At 41.9% G+C, this 15107-nt stretch overlaps 1 pseudogene; it reads left to right on the top strand.

The window, feature by feature from the left end:
• The window catches only part of LOC126151816 (hexamerin-like), a 101499-nt pseudogene that overhangs the window by 48167 nt on the left and 38225 nt on the right, over window positions 1-15107 (top strand).

Genomic DNA, 15107 nt, shown 5'->3' with positions numbered 1-15107 from the left:
CGGCCAGTGTAGGAGATCGCTCCCCACACCATGATGCCGGGTGTTGGCCCTGTGTGCCTCGGTCGTATGCAGTCCTGATTGTGGCGCTTACCTGCACGGCGCCAAACACGCTGAAAGGGTACAGTACCGCCCGACATTGAATATAGGTACAACATACTTCAGTATTTTTGTCAGAACAACATTTTTTTTGTACAATAACTCAGTTTCAATTAATACAGCGAAGCCGGATACCAGTGTGGGAAAGAATGACAATTTATTTATTTAATTTATCATATGTGCACTCCCACAAAATAAATCCCTACATCCAGTTTGGTGAGATCTTTTGAAATGAATGAATGTATGGTCGTCTGCTAACCACAGATAGTGAATGTGAATAGATGATCATCTTTGAGTCGATCCTTTGGCCACCTTTGGTGGGACCAAAGACATGAAATTTGCCAGAGCTTTGAGCGCCTGAAATGTGACTGACCAATAAGGTAGTAAGGTGCTCCCCCACTTCAGCAGAGGTGGAGAGGACCTCGAGAACGGCCATGTTTTAGGCACTCTGCCGCTGGATCCTGTGCTGTTAATACCTGTTTTAGTTGTGCTACGTAATGACGAAAGAATGGAGGCATGGTATGCATGTGGAAGATTTAAGAGTAGTTTGAAATAATAATTTCTCTATTTCAGGAACTTTTGTGGGGAGAATTAAATGTCAGGCAGGTAATATTAATGGGATTGTAGTAATCTTCGGAAGTGACCAACGGTCACAAAGAAACCACGTGTAGCAATAAGTTGAAATACTTCCGTGTGCTTAAGCTAAGCTGAATTACTAGCGTGTGTACAATAAGTTGAAATATTTAAGAAATAGCGTGTGTACCATAAGTTGAAATATTTAAGAAATGGCGTGTGCAGGACTTGAAATTAGAGACGAGTACTTCCACGTGGTGAGTACTGTGTGAGTCTCAATCTGTGTATGAGACAAAGGATAAAGAGAAGTACTCGTCCATGGCATCAGTTCGCGTGTGTGATGAATACATTAATACTACATTGCGTGTGACGCTAGATTCAAACTCTGAGAGAGAAGTAAGGTGAGTCGGCCGTCTATCCAGCAACGCCACATGGCTTGCATTGCACAGGAAGACGTGCATTTATCTCCAGAGTTCACAGTAGGAAAGTAGAATTACAAAGTGGGGCAGTGTCGTGTGAAACTGGGATCAATATTAATTGAAGTGGGAAAGCTGAAAGTGATAATGTTGTAACCATTCTCTGTGTAGTATTTCATATTGTTGTGTAGTGTATGTCATGTAATTTGGGTATGTGTGGTTTCCATGGGTGTGTAGCGAAGTAGTTTCAAAAGATTAGTGGGTTATGCTTGTTCCTTCTGTACCGCTCGGTCTGGAGGAAAGTTTCGTGATGATGATTGTGAGAGTCGAAGTGTGAGGTATAATAAAAGATCCACCATCCTATCCAGAAAGTGCACTGTAGCGTTAAATAAATTACGAGACCATAATATAGAGATTCACTAATGTAAAGCCATGCCCACTGGGCGGAATTTCTCATATGTTATTCTTGTAGGTTATAGAATTTGTGTGTTTAGGTTAGGGAATTTATCAGAATAAATCAGTTAGTGAAAAGAAAGAGATTGGTAAACTATTCCTTCAAATTGTATGTTGTCATAATGTCCCGAATTTATAATGTGTGCGCCATTCATATTCAGTGGGATGGCCACGTGTTAATAAAAGCCGTCAAATAAAAGACAAAAAGAAAATGTGGTACTGCCAGTGCGTAGTGTACAGTCAGAGTTCTGTAAATCACTGATAGTCAGATATGCGTTTCCGTTGCGTAGTAATCATATAGGAGGATAACTTGTAACTTAAGTGAGAGCACTAGAGCTAATATTACTCGATAACTAAGAATGAATCCACTCGCTTGGCAGACCACTCATCTTGCAGGCCTGACTGCTTGATGCCACAGTATGAGCTAGGCATGTGGGTGCCTCTCAACGCATACGACCATCATTGGCACCAAGGCAGAAGCGACTCTCATCGCTGAAGACGACACGTCTCCATTCGTCCCTCCATTCACGCCTGTCGCGACACCACTGGAGGCGGTCTGCACGATGTTGGGGCGTGAGCGGAAGACGGCCTAAAGGTGTGCGGGACCGTAGCCCAGCTTCATGGAGACGGTTGCGAATGGTCCTCGCCGATACCCCAGGAGCAACAGTGTCCCTAATTTGCTGGGAAGTGGCGGTGCGGTCCCCTACGGCACTGCGTAGGATCCTACGGTCTTGGCGTGCATCCGTGCGTCGCTGCGGTCCGGTCCCAGGTCGACGGGCACGTGCACCTTCCGCCGACCACTGGCGACAGCATCGATGTACTGTGGAGACCTCACGCCCCACGTGTTGAGCAATTCGGCGGTACGTCCACCCGGCCTCCCGCATGCCCACTATACGCCCTCGCTCAAAGTCCGTCAACTGCATATACGGTTCACGTCCACGCTGTCGCGGCATGCTACCAGTGTTAAAGACTGCGATGGAGCTCCGTATGCCACGGCAAACTGGCTGACACTGACGGCGGCGGTGCACAAATGCTGAGCAGCTAGCGCCATTCGACGGCCAACACCGCGGTTCCTGGTGTGTCCGCTGTGCCGTGCGTGTGATCATTGCTTGTACAGCCCTCTCGCAGTGTCCGGAGCAAGTATGGTGGGTCTGACACACCGGTGTCAATGTGTTCTTTTTTCCATTTCCAGGAGTGTAGTTTGGACAAGAAGAGAATAGAAGATTTTGAAATGTGGTGCTACAGAAGAATGCTGAAGATTAGATGGGTAGATCACGTAACTAATGAGGAGGTATTGAATAGGATTGGGAGAAGAGGAGTTTGTGGCACAGCTTGACAAGAAGAAGGGACCGGTTGGTAGCACGTGTTCTGAGGCATCGAGGGATCACAAATTTAGCATTGGAGGGCAGCGTGGAGGGTAAAAATCGTAGATGGAGACCAAGAGATGAATACACTAAGCAGATTCAGAAGGATGTAGGTTGCAGTAAGTACTGGGAGATGAAGAAGCTTGCACAGGATAGAGTAGCATGGAGAGCTGGATCAAACCAGCCTCAGGACTGAAGACGACAAGAACAACAACATTATCGAAGGTGGGAGAAACGTACAGACATGGCAGAAGAAAAAGAAGTGAAAATTGATCAACACATGGTGTTGTATGTGTCAGAATATGTAAAAGAAAACACCTGTCAGGCGCACGACCCATTTAAGTGTATATAAACACGCCGGGTACACGGCTTTTCCTCCTTTCGCGTCTGCGACGTTATCCATGACTATGTCAATGCAGGATCACGTCTGCTTGCAAGGGTGTATTACAAGAATGATGACTGTGCACACGTCGCTCTGCGGAAGTTCCGGACACTGAAGGGTTTAAAAAAAGGCATTGGTCCGATGACTGCCGTGGATCTGGAGAAAAAGATTCGGAAATTCGGAAAGACAGGTTCTTTTGGTGTGCAACCTGATGGAGGGAGGAAAGAATTGATTCGATGTCAGTGGAAGCAGGGACCACAGCAATGCAGGAAGAGACGAGTAGTGGTGTACAATCGTATAGTTCACGGAGAATTGCCCGAACATCGGACATTACCGTGAGCACGGTGCGTAAAATGCTATGAAACAACCTTCTTTGCTATCCATTCAAAATTACCCATGTGCACGAGTTTGCTTTCTGTTGACATGCCAGCGAGAGAGACCTTTGCTTTAGAATTTCTTGCTCTTGTGGAAGTGGACAATGATTGGCCTTGGAAGATGTTGTGGACAGACGAATCCCACTTCTATCTGACAGGATATGTCAATACACTGAATTGTCGAATTTGAGCAACAGAAAATCCACATGCATATCAACCAGCACCACTTCATTCTGAAAAGGTCACTGTGTGATTCGGGGTTACGCCATCATTTATCATAGGGTCATATTTTTTTCCGAAGAGACAGGTTCTTCCGGTCTTGTTACCTGTAAGTCACTGGTAAGCGTTATGAGTGTCTTTTGCGCAATCACGTCATTCCAGCTCACCAAGAGCGTGGATGTGTGGATGGGATCATTTTTATGCAAGATGGCGCACCTCCGTTCATTGCATATCAAATTAAGCAGCTGCTGTAGCGCCATTTTGGAAATGCTAGAATTATGATCCGCCATTTTCCTACAAGCTGGCAGTCCCGATCACCTTATCTTAATCCGTTTGGCTTCTGGCTGTGGGACTATCTGGAAGATGGTTGTGTTCAGTGTTCCGATTGTAAACTTAGCTGCATTGACGGCACTCATTGCGCAACACATTCTGAACGTGACCCCCAGGAACACTTCGATCAGTTGTGGAACATACTGTTTCTCGATTTCAACTTGTTTCAGAAAACGCTGGATAGCATATTGAACATGTTTAGAGCCTGTCACACCGATATTAATAATCCGATTTGATTTTGATTGATGCTTGTTGGCCTCAGGACAATTAAAAAACCGATTTTTCCCATCTGGAGTGATATGACCTTGCCGTGGTGGATGGACTTACGTGACTTACAGTATCACACCTGTACACCCATACATACTGAGTAGTACAGTTTGATTAACGTCAAACGGACACCTAAGGCATTGTTGTATGATTCATTTGTCATTTGTAGTCGACCACTATTAAAATATGATGCTTATAGCGCAATCAATTGCTACATTTTTAACTTTTTATTTTTCTTCCGCCATACGTTTTCCCCTTCTCCGATAACATTCCGTTGCAATTTGACGTCATTCTGACCAGTGGCGTTATTTCTACAGCGGTTTGAAAGTGTAACTTAAACTAAATTACCCTGTACATACCATGAAGGAAACAATGTAACTCACAACGAAAGAAAAAATATATTGTACTGAAGGATAAGATATGTCATATTTAAAACGAAACTCCTTGCATGTTATTAAAGCTCTAAAATTATTTGGAATAATGCAAATTTTGAAGAAGACTGAAGAGATGAACGCAACTGAAGGAAGAAAACTGCTAAATCTCAAGGGAGGTATATTAAATTTATGAAGAACGTAAGAACTTAGAGAAAATAGAAATACAGGTAAAAGTATGAGTAAAGTTCATGAGCATGATCACCGACATGGAAGTTTCAGAAGTGCAGCACATAATATTGAACGTTGTTGCCAGTGTGTATTTCATACTCGTGTGTAGTTTATAGCTTTCAGCGAGAAACTGATTCACGCGAGAATGAGCACTTAGTTTTACGATGGATTAATTTGCTTTGCAGACTGGTTACAATCCTCAGCTCAAGCTACTGAATGGCGTCGAACTCCATTTACGTCCCAAAGATCAAAACCGGCAGGATGCTGATGCTTTTGCTCTGCAAAGGATCCGCTATTCTGAGTACAGGCTATCCGAAATGGTAGATACAGGTTATGTCATATCTGTAAGTATACAAACTTGTTTTTATTGTTCATATTTCTGCAACAGCTTGCAACTTTACTAACCTGTTTCTAACGTCACTTTACTCTCATAGATTTGTGTCTCCACCATCTTTCTTCCCTTATCAGGTGAGTTGAATAATTAATAATAATAATAATAGTAATAATAATTCGCCAGAACACTGTAGAGTTGACTTTTAAGTTGATCTTCATTTATTTTTACTGAATATGCGATGCTTGTAATTTTGTTAATATCGATATAGCAACGCAGGTAGGTAAGCTACACACATGGCAAATACCGTAACTTGGCTGCACTACTAACATGGAACTGGACATACTGAACACTGCCTACAGACTAACTAGTAACATAACTATAATATTAGCACAGGCTGGATACCGGAATGGGTCTACATGTTTTGACTGACGGACACTGAAAGACTGTGGCATGTCACCTGTTTGTAGAGTTGTGTGCAAAACGTTAAAATGCAGAACAAAACTAACAAAAAAGATGGCAAAAATAAAAAAATTGGACAATGAAGTTGATCAACTTTAAGCTATACAACCAATAAAGATAAAACGATACTATTTTATGATGTGAAAGTTTTATTGTGTACGAGGATTTCTATAGCCTGTCAAGAATTTTTTGGAACCAAACTAATAATCTACCGTTTTTATAAGAAAGTCATAATGTTTTTTAATGAAAAATCGTGGGTGCAGAACCGTAACAGCAGAAATTTGAAAGGTATTCATTTTAAGACTCTAAGAACCTGAAATACGACAGTTTTGAACTTTTGTAGAAGTACACGGTTTTGGGAAAAAGTGAGATTTTTTTTTGGGAGGGTAAATTATGAGTATTCATTTAAGTAAAATATTTCTATATGGACTTTTTACATTATCAGCCTGTAAACTATATCGTGAATAATACAGTTTAGTGAAATAGAGTGTAGATAAGAATTTAGCAACGACATATGTTCAAGGTACATATATACTTTGCACGATTAAAAAAAAAAATAAATAAAATAAAATAAAAATAAATTAAGGAGTGGAACTGTATTAAGTTGCTCTATCTCTGGCTCCAGCTGACATATTATGTGCAGGCAACGGGCGGTCGGAAGAGGTACAAGCAAAGTGAAGCAACCAACGTTCTGGGGAAGCTGATACAGGCCAACGCGGACTCCATCCACCCCAGGTATTACGGCGCCTTGTACAAGGACCTCCTGCCGCTCATTGGCAGGTACGACCCTACGCAGCGATACGGAGTCAGTGGGTGAGCCGTGGTCTAACGTACGTTCAGTTCGTAACAACATGCAGCAAATAATCCTACCTGTTTTCTGCTGCAGCTCGCCGCCAGCTTGTTGGGAAAATATGAGACCATGCTGCGAGATCCAGTGTTCTTCCAGATCGTGAAGCGAATCTTGAATATCTTTGAGCAGTACCAGAACTATCTTGAACCCTACACGAGGAAGGAAGTAAGTCTTTTTCCATAGTACCTTATTCGCTCGTTGCGTTATTCACGAAAGTAATAAGATCCAAATTTGTCATTTTGTAGACTGCAAAATGCACTGCCATAACAAATGAGTTAATATCCACAGTACAGCGATTATTTCTCAAAATTGAGCATGTTTGTGCAGCATAATTTTGCTCAAAGTGCAACAGAATTGTTTGAGGTCTGTTTACGAAAGCCACGCGCAGTGGCTGCGCGGTTTGAGGCGCAATGTCACGGATTGCGCGGCCCCTCGCGCCGGAGGTTCGAGTCCTCCCTCGGGCATGGGTGTGTGTGTTGTTCTTAGCATAAGTTAGTTTAAATAGTGTGTAAGTCTAGGGACCGATGACCTCAGCAGTTTGTCCCTTAGGACTTCACGCACATTTGAACATTTGTTTACGAAATTAAAAAACACCTGCATATGTTTTGTTCTTCCGCCCCATACTTTGCCAACATTAGTTCGGAATGACGCATTTTGGCACCTCACTGATATCTCCAGGTGCCCACTTGGTACTACTGCATTATGCTGTGATAGAGAGGAGGAGGATATTGGTGTTTAACGTCCCGTCGACAACGAGGTCATTAGAGACGGAGCTCAAGCTCGGATTAGGAAAGGATGGGGAAGGAAGTCGGCCGTGCCCTTTGAAAGGAACCATCCCGCCATTTGCCTAGAGTGATCTAGGGAAATCACGGAAAACCTAAATCAGGATGGCCAGACGCGGGATTGAACCGTCGTCCTCCCGAATGCGAGTCCAGTGTGCTAACCACTGCGCCACCTCGCTCGGTGCATTTTGCTGTATGGTACACATTAATTACGAGAGCGATGTTTCTTCTCTGCGTACCAGATAAGTTTCGGAGCGAAAACGGGGGGGGGGGGGGGGGGGGAACAATGGTATGTACGGTACTTCGAATAGTCTTTTTTGTGTGTTTTGATTTATTTTGAGATAAACGTTGATCTAAGTGTGACGAATGTTAGAAAGTAATTCTGGCACAATGGAGAAAACTACATCGGTTCTGTTTGCTTCATTGCAGAAGTGTTTAAAGTGTGCTGGTGATGAAAGGTTATTAAACTGTTGAGATATTAAACAGCGTGCACAGTTATTATTATAAAAGGACGTGTGTGCTAATTGCACCGTAATGAACAGTAAGTATATGCACTGAAGCGCCAAAGTAACTGTTACAAGCATGCGTATTCACATACAGAGATATGTAAACAGGCAAAATACGGCGCTGCGGTCAGCAATACCCATATAAGACAACAAGTGTCTGGAGCAGTTGTTAGATCGATTGCTGCTGCTACAGTACCAGCTTATCAAGATTTGAGTTTGTATGTGGTGTTATATTCGGCGCACGAACCATGGGAAACAGCATCTCCGAGCTAGCGATGAAGTGGGGATTTCCCCGTACGACCATTTCACGAGTGTACCGTGAATATCGGGAATCGGGTAAAACATCAAATCTCCTGCATCGCTGCGGCCGGAAAAAGATCCTGTAAGAACGGGATCGGTCGGAAAAAGATCCTGTAAGAACGGGATCAACGACTGGAGAGACTCGTTCATCGTGACGGAAGTGCAACCCTTCCGCAAATTGCTGCAAATTTCAATGCTGGGCCATTGAATAGTGCCGGAGTGCGAACCATTCAACGAAACATCATCGATCTGGGCATTCGTAGCTGAAGGCCCACTGGTGTACCCCTGATGACTGCACGACACGAAGCTTTACGCCTCGCCTGGGTCCGACAACACCGTCATTGGACTGTTGATGACTGGAAACATATTGCCTGGTCGGACGAGTGTCGTTTCAAATTGTATCGAGCGGATAGATATGGAGACAACTTCAAGAATCCACGGACCCTGTATGTTAGCCAGGATTGTTCAAGCTGGTGGAGTCCTTGTAATGATATGGGGATTGTGCAGTAGGAGTGACATGGGATCCCTGATAGGTGACGTGTACGTAAGCATCCTGTCCGATTCATGTCCATTGTGCATTCCGACGGACTTAAGCAATTCCAGCAGGACAGTGTGATACCCCATACATCCAGAATTGACACAGAGTGGCTCCAGAAACACTCTTCTGAGTTTAAATAATTCCGTTGGCCAGATGTGAACGTTATTGAGCACATGCGGATCACCTTGCAGCGTGCTAATCAGAAGAGATCTCCACCCACTCGTACGCTTATTTATTAACAGCACTGCTTTAGAGTTCTAAGCCATCAACCCATGTATTTGCCTGTGACGCTATAGTCTTAACTCTGTAGACGAGTTGGGAGCTTAGATAAGAATAGGTAAGAAGATAATTACCTGAACAATTGATAGCATCTCTGAGGGACATGTTAAGTGTTTGAAAATATCAGAAAACACTCTAGAAGCACATTTACTATAATCATTTTAAGTCCCACGTGGTCACAAAAAGGAAACTGCGGGTAGCACATATGTGCATCAGGGAATTACTATGTAATGTTCTACTCTAGACTAATATAATTGATGTTGCTGACTGGCGAATAGCTTTATATTAGTTCCGATGTTATTTATCTGTTTTGTTTATTTATTTATTTCTTATTTAGCCTGACTAACTTAAGGCCTTAAAAGCCTCTGTTACACCTGAGCAGGAACAACAGATACCAACGATGTTAGAAAAACATTCGAAAGAATAATAACAGCATTAACAACAGTATTAATAATAATAGTAATAATAATAATAACAACAGACGACACTAATAGAAATAACAATGGTAAGGGGAATTAAGACTGAGACACATTGGCTTAGCACATTTGAACCCATGTTCAGTATTGTCAGGATCGGAAGAGGTAGAGAAAGGTGAAAATTGAAATGACATTGATAGTGGCTGTTTGGAAAGAGCAGAAATTAATTAAAGAACTCTGTCGATAAGTGGAGAGCAAAGCTGTACAAAATCCTTGTAGAGTAGTATCACTATAGTTTAAGCATGGGGAGTATTAGTAACTCAAAGAGCTTCTTTCTAAGCTGGAAAGGAAACACTTTTTTACATTTCTATAGTGCATGAAGTAACACTGCTATTTTCTTACAGTCTGCACTTCGAGTGTTCAATTAAGACCTAGCTCAGGCTATTTTCCGCTTGTGGTACAAAAATGAACTATGATCACCTGAGTGAGACTGTGTAGATTTGCGATAGTGAAACAACGTCATCAAACACCATTTTACGGTACAAGATCATAACGCATAGTGTTCTGCAACATAAAAATCTAGCTGACGTTACTAACTGGCTAATATAATTTTTGACTTGTTTCGATTTTACACTTAGTTGATGGTATGATGAGCTAAGGTGACTGCAAAAACTAACAGTATTATTACTGCATCTCAAGCGTTTCTATCGGGGACCTACAACACATACACGAAGCTCATTACCTAACTCTGCAGAACCAAAAACAACTTAAAATTCAACGTACAGTGTAAACATTATAGCTTAATTCCAATTTACATTTATACAAAGTTAAGGAATGATTCTAAAATAGAAATCTAAGCTCTGTTAGGGACACAGAATGCCGGATAAATAATGAAATTACGCAAAACTACGCAAAATAAATTTGCACTAAACAAATATCTATAGAATGAGCACTTTCAGATACCAACTTACCTGACCAATCCTACAGGTCTATGACACAAGACAGATAAAGCAAAACGGACAGCTAAGAAAATGCTAACAGAAAAGCAGAAAACACATAAAAGATATTAAATATGGCGATGAGAAAAGAACTGCAGGAGAAAACACACACACATAGCCAAGGTTTCCAAAACATTTTACTTAAAAATAAATACTCTCACTGATATACAGTTGAGTGGAATGGGAACTTAAAATTTTAGAGAAAGATCTTAAATATAACATTTAGAAAGGAAAATTAACAAATGCGCAGATTACTGTCCGAAACAGAACATATTATAGCATAACAAGGAAAAAAGCAAGCACACTGATACAAATATAGGACTAATCAGGGAACTGATAAGAAAACAAGTAAATGGCTTCAACGAAAGCAAGAAAACTCGTAGAAACAAACAAGAAGATAGCAAAGACGCACTAACAATTAACTCAACAAAGAAAAAAACTACAGAAAAATGAGCAACAGCTACAAAAGCAGACAATAGGAAAACTGTAATGCTCATAGATATACAGAAATTTACAAATAAAAATAAAGACACATTTTATAAAAATAATAATACAGAACTATTGACTACTCATATCATTACATTCCAAATAAAACTTATTGTAACTAGCTGTATTCTGTGGTGAATTTCTAATGCTTCCATTATTCCCACACCAACAATAGCGACAGAGAATGTCATATGAATGAGACGGTGGTGAGGTGAAAATTGTCTCGTTTCCTTATCGGTGGCTAAGTTAGAGAGAGAAAGAGAGGCAAATAGCTCGCTTGGTTTGGATTTTAGCCAACAGTCTTCTGGTTGGTTTGATGCAGCTCGCCACTAATTCCTCTCCTGCGTTAACCATTTCATCTCAGAGTTTCTCAGAGTAGTTATTGCAACCTACATCATCATGCTCCCACTCTCAATCTTCCCCTACAGCTTTTACCGTTTTTACCCTCCTAACATGTGACCTATCATCCTGCCCTTCTTCTTACCATTCCGCAAAGAACCTTCTCATTCATCATCTTATGAGTGCATCTCATTTCCAGTACTCTTCTGCAGCACTATATTTCAAACCCTTCGCTTCTCTTCTGTTCTGATTTTCCCACTGTCCATGATTCACTACCACATAATGCTGTGCTTCTAACGTAACATACTCAAATTTTTTCGTCAAATTAAGGCCTATGTTTGATAGCAGCATATCTCTGTTTCCAGGAGTGCCCTCTTTGGTTGTGCTAGTCTGTTTTTTATGTCCTCTTTGCTTTGGAGTTATTTTACTTCCAACGTAGCTGAATTACTTAACTTCGTCTACTTCGTGATCACCAGTTTTGATGTTAAGTTAGTCACTGTTCTCATTGCTTTTGTCTTTTACTCTCAATTCATATTCTGTACTCATTAGGCTGTGATTATTTTTTTTCACAGAGGATACCAATGCCATCACCGAATTTTATCAGTGATATACTTTCTCACTGAATATTAAGCTCGCTCTCAAACCTTTCTTTTGTTTCCATCATATCTTCTTCGATGTGTAGACTGAACAGAAGCGGCGAAAGACTGCAACCAACTATATCTCACACCCTTTTTAACCGAAGGTTTCGTTCTTGGTCTCTCATTGTTATTGTCCCCTCTTCTTTTTGTACATACTGCATATTGCATTGTGTATTTAAACCGGGGACCTATAAACGACGGAGAGGCTTCATTCCGCCGTAGCACCCAATGGTTCGAAACCCCGCAACAGGAAACAGCAGTCAACCCACCCCGCCGCCGCCCCACACCGAACCCAGGGTTAGTGAGCGGTTCGGAACCCAGTGCCCCCCCCCCTCCCCCCACCCCCCAAATGTTTGCGTGGTAGACTAATTATGGTGTAAGCGTACGTGGAGACAGTGTTTGTGCAGCAGTGTTTGTGCTGAGGCGTAATAAGGGGAACTAGCCTTCATTCCCCAAGGTAAATGGGAAACCACCTTAAAAACCATCCACAGGCTGGCCGTCACACCGGACCTCGACATCAATCCGCCGGGAGGATTCGTGTCGGGTACCGGCACGCCTTCCCGCTCGGGAAGCAGAGAGTTAGACCGCGCGGCTAGCTGGGCGTGCTTTTGAGTATTACCCGTCCTTTACTGTAGCTTAATCATATTCTTCTAAGAATTTCGAATATCTTGCGCCATTTTTTTCTACGTCGACGTATCCTGTGAGCGTCTCTTGATTTTTCTTCAGTCTTGCTTTCATTACCAAGCGCAACATCAGGACCGCCTCTCTCGTGCCTTTACGTTTCCTAAAGCCAAACTCATCGTCGTCTAACATAACCTCAATTTTCTTTTCCATTCTTCTGCATATTAGTCTTGTCAGCAGCTCTGAGGCGAGAGTTGCTAAGCTGACTGTGCGGTACTTCTCGCACTTATCAGTTCTTAGTATCTCTGGAACTGTGTGGATGACATTTACCGAAAGTCTGATGGTACGTCTCCCGTCTCAAACATTCCACACATCAACGTGAATAGCCTTTTTGTTGCCATTTCCCGCGATGATTTTAGAAATACCTATGGGATGTTGCCTATCCTTTCTGCCTTATTAGCTCTTTTAAATTCTGGCTCCTATGTCCTCCACATCGACTCCAATTGCTTCTTCTATCATGTCAATAGGCAGTCAATGTACTCTTTCCGCAGGTCCGCTCTCTCTTCTGCATTCAACAGTCAAATTCCCACGACACTATTCATTCTTAATGTTACCACCCTTCCTTCTAATTTCACTGAAGGTTGTCATATCTTATCTATTTGCCTAGTCGGTGCTTCCGACAATCATTTCTTTTTCAATATCTTCACATTTTTCATGTAACCCCCGCTTTGGCTGCTTCCACTTCCTATTGGTTTCATTCCTCCGCAACTTATATTGCTGTATTCCTGCCTTTTTTTATTCCTTAACAATTTAAGTATTTCTTCTGCTACCTAACGTTTCTTTGTAGTTACCTTCCTTGTGCCTAAGTTTGTCTATTCAACATCTTTTTATTGTCCGTTTTAGAGGCGTCCAGTCCTCTTCATCTGAACTGCCTACTCTGGTATTCCTTATCATAGTATCCAAATCCTTAGCGAACTGGAAACGCATCTCATTATTCGTCAGTAGTTCAGTATGCTGCTTCTACACTGACTTTTAAATGTCCTACTTCCACGATGATTTTTCAGGACGATTCGCTTATACTTCAGCGTACTCTTCATCATTACTAAATTGTGATCTGAGTTTATAATTGCACCCGTATAAAGATTACAATCCAATGTCTGATTTCGAAATCTCTGACCATAATGTAAAGAGCTGAAATCTTCCCGTGCCTCTCGGCCTTTTTCGGGTACACCTCCTTCTCTTGTGATTCTTGAATAGAGTGTTCTCTATTACCATCTGAAACTTATTGCAGAACATAAATAGGCTTTCTCCTGTCTCTTTCCAATTGCCATGCCCATACTCTCTCGTAACCCTTTCTTATATTCCTTCCCCTACGACCGCGTTGCAATCGTCGATGAGAATTAGATTTTCATTTCCCTTTACATACTGAATTACTCGTTCAGTGTCCTCATATACTTTCTCTATCACTTCATTTTCTGCTTTGGACATTGACATTTATCCTGAACAATCGTAGTCGTCGTTGATTTGCTTTCGAATCTGATGAGAACAGCCATATCGCTGAAGTGTTCAGAGTAGCTCTCTCTGTCCTACTTTCCAATTCGTAACGAGTCCCACTTCTGTCATAACATTTTCTGTTGCTGTTGACGTTACCTTATACTCGTCTGACCAGAAACTCTTATCTTCTTCCCGTTTGACTTCACTGACCCCCACTACGTCTAGATTAAACCTTTGTATTTTCCTTTTCAGATTTTATATTTTTCATACTGCGTATATTCAAAGCTCTAATATTCCATGCTCTGGCTGGTAAAATGTTATCCGTGTTTTCCTCACGGTCACCTCTCCCTTGGCAGCCTTCTCCCGGAGATCGGAATGGGGAACTAATCCGGAACCTTTTGCCAACGGAGAAATCATCAGGCCAGTTTTACAGTTACATACCACACATCCCGTGGATACATATTACGTGTTTTTAATGCAGTGGTTTCGATTGGCTCCTCCCGGTGGAGGTTCGAGTCCTCCCTCGGGCATGGCTGTGTGTGTGTTTGTCCTTAGGATAATTTAGGTTAAGTAGTGTGTAAGCTTAGGGACTGATGACCTTAGCTGTTAAGTCCCATAGGATTTCACACACATTTGAACATTTTTAAATGTCTCCTGCATTTAATGCCGTTGATCATTGCCGATTCTTCCACCTTTTAGAGGCAATTTCCACACTAACGCAAGAGTGTGCCGCCAGTGCTGATGACTTTTACTCAAAGTTTAAGCAGTGACAGAGTTTGAGCCTGTGACTCAGGGTGTTTTGATTACTAATCAAAGACCCTACCCCTAGACCACTAGTGCAGGCTCGCTTGTTTGGAACTTTACGTGTAAAATTAGCTTCTAACAGGTGAAAACTATAAATATTTAACTCGTTCTCTTACCTTATGCATGAATTGTTCATAATATTTAATCGAAATGACAAGAAAGTATCAAGCGGATTTTGCAGGATTTT

This window comes from Schistocerca cancellata, chromosome 2, assembly GCF_023864275.1.
Source record: "Schistocerca cancellata isolate TAMUIC-IGC-003103 chromosome 2, iqSchCanc2.1, whole genome shotgun sequence".
NCBI lineage: Eukaryota > Metazoa > Arthropoda > Insecta > Orthoptera > Acrididae > Schistocerca > Schistocerca cancellata.
Note: the sequence above shows the minus strand (reverse complement) of the source record. Positions and strands in the feature narration are given on the sequence as shown.